Source organism: Canis lupus, chromosome 2, assembly GCF_048164855.1.
Source record: "Canis lupus baileyi chromosome 2, mCanLup2.hap1, whole genome shotgun sequence".
Lineage (NCBI taxonomy): Eukaryota > Metazoa > Chordata > Mammalia > Carnivora > Canidae > Canis > Canis lupus.
Window position 1 is genome coordinate 21,211,223 of NC_132839.1, and position 7,867 is coordinate 21,219,089.

Genomic DNA, 7,867 nt, shown 5'->3' on the forward strand with positions numbered 1-7,867 from the left:
TTCAATTACCATACATAACATGCACAAGAATAGTCAGACTCTTTACCAGAAATTAGGTAAAACCAAAACGTAGAAATTGCTGTGAAAAGATTTTGGTTATCTTTCATGTAGAAATATTTCTCCTTTATGTATATGTAAATTACAAATGGTAACATGAATATTGTAAAATGTGTCTACACGTGCAAAGTGAGGAGATTTCCAGGCACTTATTCGAACAATTCAGGCTAACCCCCTCACTTTTGCTTGCAATAGATAATTGAGGCAAAAGTGGTTTTCTCTTGAATTATCTGGATGATTGCATCAATTCTTCACTTTGCTTTAGATGTGTATATAGACATAGCAATTGTGTGTCTTCAGAAAGTGCCACTTTAAAAACCATGCAAATAGAGAACACATTCATGTACAACACTGCTACCTCATAGGCTTAATACACCACTGAACTTATTTGTTAATCAAATTGGAATCTTAAAAAAGGGGAGGGGTTAAATATATTTTCCTAAGTAATTATTTCTAAAAGCAACATACAGTGATATTTAGATGTAACATACAATTATATATGCATCATGCAAACTAGATTTCTTCAACCTTCTCTGGCATACTAATGCCCCAGTATCCTTCATTATTATTTCTATTAGCAGTCTACTTCCACAGTAGGCCCTGCTAATTGTATGGAGAGTATTCACGATGGTGTGTTACCAGCAAAGTACTGAGGAACATTTAATTGTGAAAGTTTGACCCTCAACCTGAAATCCTGAAAGTATATGCTTGAGAAAAAGGAATTCTGAATTCAGTTGGTTGGAATGGGGAGGGTCATTTTCAATCAAGCCAATTTTTAATGACTTTATTGTTAATACACTTAAAAATTGGGCTGATATAATGATTTGAGCTCACACAGTTATTTCGTCTTTTTTAGTGACTGCATAAGAAATAGATATTAATTGCCCCACCATTTAAAATTCTTGATACAATTCGCACTTACTCACTTTAAACTCAAGATGTCTCTCAATCAAATTGTGGGGCTCTTTATATCTTCAATGTAATTAGTATTATACAGTATTCATGACAAACATAAAGAACAGGGAAAAGGATTCCTACTTGGTAATCATTGTAAATATGAAATTGTCAAGCTAGTCCTAATTAGTCACTGAGATAAAGATAATGTGCAAGTCTCTAAGAGGTGCAACAGACTTAGAATAAAATTCAAATATGCCACAATTAGATTATTGTTTCAAATGCCTATGCTTAATAAAGTTGGTGGACCATTATTTGGCAAATAATTCTGTCAGACAAGCAGTCATAGTTTAAAAGTAATTAAGCAATTCAGCGTCATCTTTAAATGGTACATGCAAATGCCCATGCTTTTGTTGGTTTGGAAACGTGTAAGATGCTGGATAAAGAGTATCGCATGAGAGAAAATTCAGCATATTAGACTCTTTAAACTTCAACAGGTAGAGAATCATTTTGAAACTTGCCTTTAAAAACCATTCTAGTAAAGCATTTGATTGTTTAACATTTTTATTATTCAAGTTCTTACCATTTCACACTACTCCCTAGAGAGGGGCCAAGAAAATATTAAAAATACTATAGAAATATAAAGGATAAGATATTTGTCACTCTCGTTTAAATTGATGTATGCTGCTGTCCTATAAACGTCACATCGGATAACCCTGAAAAATTACCATGAATCTCCATAATTACGCATATTCATGATGCTGTTTTGCATAGTGCTAACAGCAGACTGCATGTGGGGTGGGACGTGAAGGGGGGTAGGAGTGATGTGACGGATTAAAATTATTACCAGTATCATGGAAATAGACATAGCAACAGTTCCATTTTGTTAGGTCTTAGAAAACAAAAGCACATCATAAAATTGCCAGTAATTAAATAACTAGAAATTTTTCTCCTACAAATTTCATCATAAAAAAGTTAGCATCGAGAAGCTGACTAGGGTTATCATTGTTACTTGCAATGTGCTTCTATTTATTATGGATTCCTAGGTACAAGAGGATGCCAACTGGAAGGAGGGGGTGCTTTGTAACTTTCCTTGAGGTAGGGAGCTAGAAGGTGGGGCAATGGGGAATTTTCAGGCCTTCGGGAGTACATGGATTTCCTCTATGCTTTGAAAGCTCTTGATGAGCTGAGTGCAAATCATGTAGGTACGATTCTTCTGATAAATATGAGGGCTGAATCATATTCAGTAAACTGTTAAAAGGCTCTAAGAGAAAAGTTGTCTGGTGTCTATCTCAATAGCTTTTTGTGCTGAGGCAGAGAGCAGAGTTAATCAGGGACTCTAGAAGTAATTATCGACAGAGTTTGGGTAATACAAATGCTTGGGTAAACAGCGATTGTTCTTTCCACAAGATTGCGAGTAGAAACAACAATACTGGTATTGTCCTCCACTTCTCATTAAGGGGACTCGGGGAGGGAGGGCTGCACTGCTAGGCGGATGGGAAACTGACAGGCAAACTGTGCTCGAACGACTCTCTCCTGATCCCACTACCACAAGCTCTGGCTTTTGGCATCAGGAGTGCCAGCTGCATCGGCAGAAGCCAAGCCTGTCATACCATCTTCACATCAAATCTTCAGGGTACAAGAGCTAGAGCATAGTTAGAGCTTAATGAAGAAACAAATACAAAAGGGAAGATTAGGCCTTGTTAACACTTGCATTCATTTGTTCTTATAGAAACTGCGCTGGATGGGTTGTTTTATAGAACTCATTCTTTTTTTCTCCTAAGCAGAAAAGTTACATTGAGGATGCATTTTTTTTTTATGTTGTAAATACACAGGGAAAAAAAGAAATCTTTCAGTTCCCCTGTAACTATCAGGCAGCAAATTGTTTTGTCAAAAATGCCACCTGAAACAGTGATGTCCATGACAACTGTCAAAATTGGTAAATAAATACTTTTCATTTTTTTATATTAATCATATTGTACTTCTTGCCACATGAAGCATTTCTTTGCATACTTAAGTGGTACCATTGGCTTCTTTTGAAAAATGGGGATGTGGAACTTTACCTATTGTTACTGGATAACAAACAATCTCCTCTTTGGGGTGCAACATTTATGTTTCATGGCACCACATTACTTTTATCTTCAAATTAATTGCATTTGAGAAAAAGGAACCATATTTTTGAAGTTCACTATAAACTAGTCAGAAAGTTTGACAGCAGAACGCTACAATTATTTTTTATTGTCGTAAGCAGTCAGTCAGCTGTACAAAGGTGTATTGTGTACTGCTGCAATGTAAAACCTATTTTTGTTTATGCTATCTGTCAACCACTTAATATGGCTAAGGTGCATTCTAAATGATATTATTCTAAAGGAAACAAGAACACTTTAATGGAATGATGTACTTTCTAGTCTATACCTTGTGTATAGGGCCCGCCCAAGAAAGGTTCCTAATGTGGCTCTGAAACTTCAGATAGATGTTGAAGGAAGATAGGCAGTTTGTTGCAGACTCAGAAGAGAGGAGTGTTCAATGTCTGTACTGGGACTGAGAAATTTGATTTTTATAAATTCTCACATATTTAGATGCGAACTCAGCGAGGGGACCCTTCATGTGCTTTGCTTTGCTTATGATGGAAAACAGAAATATGAACAACGGTATTCTTTCAGAAGGTAACTTTCTGTAGGCATGTGAAAGACAATACCCAAACAATGCTGCCTAATTACTAAAAAATGTATTTTTTATGAGAAAGGCATTTAAAATAAGGTAGACTATATACTGTGTAGAATAAAGCATACTATAAAGTCCAAGTAATTTTGTATGAATTGAATTAGCTCCAGGTAAATTTATATCTATCATCATATAATGATGACAGAGAAAGATGTTATAAATTAGAATTTGTATTCTATGAATAAAGTTTACCATTTGATATAAAGCAAAACTCTGCATCTCAGATATTACTGCCAAAACTATCCCTTAATTTTTGAGAAATATTATTTGAATTTACATTGGCCTAATATGAATAAGTCTGTCTTTTTTCCCTTATATGTCCCAAAGAAAACCAGTGTTTTCAGCATGGTGGGAATGGATCCCCTTTATCGTGTTAGTGCCTGGAAATATCACCAAATTAGTGCTGTGTACAGAGTTCCCTGAACTCTTGCTGTTTATGGTTATTGTATTTGTGTGACATGATTTTGTTTATGGTACATACAACATCCAAACAACAGTGGGCCTTGAAATACTCAAAAGTATCTCATAATTCCAAATGTACCTGTACTTCTCAGTACTCTGAACGTGTGGATGTCACCATTTTAACGTGACTGCATCTTAAAATGTGAGGTCATGTTGTTGGGAGCTGACCTCCTCATAGAAACTTCTCAGAGAATTTGTTATCACGAATTCATTGATTAATCACTTAAATGGCACTTGGTTCTTACAAATGGCGATTCTCATATGCTTTCAGACAAAGAGCTGTTAAATACCGAAGAATGCTAGTTTTATTTATTAATGTTATTAGCAGTTTCCTCAGTAGCTTATAATTAAACATGACAGGTAGATTTGCATGGTGTCTCCAAATGTGTTTAGTTACACAATAGTATTAGTAAAACTTTTTGTGATAACAAGTAAAATGATATGACATTTTTCTTTCTGATCAATAGCACTCCTTTTTAGGATATTATTAATAATTACTTCAGCATTAATGTGACTACACTGTTACATTCATTTCTAAAACTGTCCAACCAATTTTAGATGATGCAATCAATTATGTATCAACAGGACATGCAACTGGAGTTCGTACAAGAGAAACTTTACCTCTGGAAATCGTATCATCTTAAGTATGACTTTATAAAATATATATGTGTTTATTTGGATTATTTTAAGACGATAGCTTGACAGAAAATAGTAAAATAATTCATGTTCCCAAAAAAGCAAAATTTGACAGAAATATTTATTATGCTATAATCGTCACATGTAGATATTACATATATTAGAATATTTTATTGACAAAATGAATGCAAGTTAGTTTTCTGTTTGAAAATGTCTGAAGCCGGACTACAGTTGTAGAGTTTAGGTGAGAGTAAATGGGGTTTAGGTATTACTCTTACGTACGTTTAATTGACAGTGATCTGGCTCCATTTTGGATTATAAAACATTATTTTAAAGGATTTTATATTTTTATAAAGTTTATGGCTAATATGTAACAGGTTTATAACTTAGGTTATAAGATAAAAAGAAGAGAAAAAAATATACTTTTATTTAAATCAGGAAGTATGCACCATGTATTTAATTAACCTTTCCTCTACAATGAATTGATTTTATATGAAACATGAGGTGTACAATATGAAGAATAACTTTTCTCTTTCTCCTTGAAAAATTTTGTTTGTCAAGAATAGAACAATTCAAATGCAACTAAAGAAATTAAATATATAGGAATATTGAATATTTGGGCACTGGAAAAACTTCTGTTGAGTTCTCTTTTTTAAAAGATGTCATCCTTGATCCAAGCTCTAACAAGAATGAACTTGCCACATTGCTCTCACTCACTCACTCACTCCTTGACCTCTAGCAGTGTGTGACTATCTAGAGGGAAAGAGGGCATGCGTAGGAGTGGAATCGTAACTGGCTCTAGAAGCAACCCAGTTTCTGCTGTGGCATCCCCACCTAGAGCTTGTTAAAATTAGAGTCACTATCCCACTAAGAATCCCTTCTGGTCTCCACCCCTGTTGCAGAGGAGAGTCTTGTTTTTTGCCAAGGGATAACTGACAGAGGTTGGGAGTGGGTGGGTATGTCGTCAGAGTTCACTTAACTGGTGTTCATACTTGTATATTCTAGATAAATGTACCTTTGCTCACTTAATTGTCTACAGGCATCTATATCTAGGGGCTTATAAAGTCTATTTATCCAGATTCTAGTTCGACTCAGTTACAGAAGCTGCTTGCCTTGTGTGATTCAGGTGGTCATTTTGGCATATAGAAATCTGTAAGAGCACTGATCTTGGAGTGAGGAGATCTGGGTTCAGATTGCTGCTTGTCTTCATTTGGAGCCAATTGCATTGCCTTACTGAACCTCAGGAATTTCTTCCATACACAGTGACTCCAAAGATTACATAAATATACATAAAATATCATCTGACAAAATGACTAGTAATATATCTGAAATATAGGAGATGCCCCCCAGAGTAGTGGTTGCATTGAAATTTGAATGTCTAGAGTCCAGGATAAATTCAGAGCTGAGTAGTCTTTTAAGAACCGCTGTTTCATCCTGAGAAGGGCAGGGTGGGGCTGCAGAGCCTCTCCATCATCCTAGTGGGGCAAGAGAGGCCAGGCCCCATGTGGGGTTGCTGCTCGGTTCTCAGGTCAGAGTTCCACATTGAACCAAACCATGTGAAACTTCTGCATCTTTTTTCATAGCTTGCAAAAGTTAAAAAACTGAGTGCTTAAAAACAAAGAGAATGAAAGTTGGCACAGGAGTCCAGTGTCGTTTTCTTTCTAACATGGAACCTGAAATAAAACAGTCTAAAGAAACATTTGCCAAATAAATACACAAGTAAGGATGAATTTTAAATACGCAAACCACTAAAATTTGAAAATAAGTAATTCCAAGTTCACCCCTACCACCATCCTTTTTTTTTCTTTTGAGAATAAAAAGTTCAAAGGACTTTAAGAGAGTGAAGGACACTAAAATGATCCTTCTTTATGCTTACATATGTTGAAGAAAAACTTACTTGGCATACACCTCTATGGAGTATGTACAAAAATAAACCCATATTAATGCATACTTCTTATACAATTTTTTTCATGGTCCAGTGAAATTTCTAGCCATAGTCCTATATTTATTTGTGGAATAGTCCGTCATATCTTTATAGCACGAGCATTTATGTAGAATGTTCTCTTAGATCACATAGTTAGTCAGAGGTTTACTAAATATGTCCTTTAACCATCTCATGAAGGGTATATTTTCAGACATCACCATATACGTTTGGGTTTAGTCTAGATTGCTATGTATGTAGGCCGATAAAAATGAGTGCCTCAGCTGTAGGCATTGTGTTGACCTGTTAACCTGAATTTCATTTCTGACTACTTTTGTATTTAAACTTAAATTCCATAACCTATATATGCATAGGGGGATTAATTCTCACTTGAGAATTATCATCCTACTTTAAAATGACTGTAACAGCAAAAATAGGTGTTCATTCCAACCATCAACTTTTTCAGCATTTGGAGCTTGTCTTCTTGAGAGCTCTTCCATAGAGCAGAGCAAAGAGGCAACTTCGAGTCTGATACCAACCGGAGGAGTTTGCAGAGGTGCTGCTTCATCATCAGTGGTGGCGTCTGTGGAGTTCCTTTATTCTCTGGCATTCATAAAAATTATACCACATCTATGTACACTTAAGTGACAATATAAATATAAAAACTTTCTGAATGATATTTTTCTAGTGAGTATAATTCATAGAAATCTCAATGATTCAGAATAAAACTGGGTGATGCTAAGATCTTCTTTCTGGTATAAAACTTATATTTGGGAAAATTATAAAAATACAGAGTCATGTTAAACTAAAAATAAATATATCACACAGATAATTTTTTATTGCTGCCAACTGATAGTATCAGCTCACTTACAAGTGGTAATACTAATGTAAGAAAGTATAAATTGTTCAACTTTGCAAACACATCTATAAAGAGTAGACAGGGAATTACTTTCTTTCTAGGAAACATATACATAAAAGTTAATGCAGGAAAATATTTCTATTTCATTATTTATTTTCCTCATTGCACTTTTAAGGCCAAAAAGAACCCATGTATATGCTAAATTTTGCACATTTGTATCTCGGGGCAATTGATGATTTTAGATTGTTATTTGAATATCTGTTTTAAAAGTGTTTGTTGGTTATTTTGTAGTAGCATAATCACCTTTATAATAT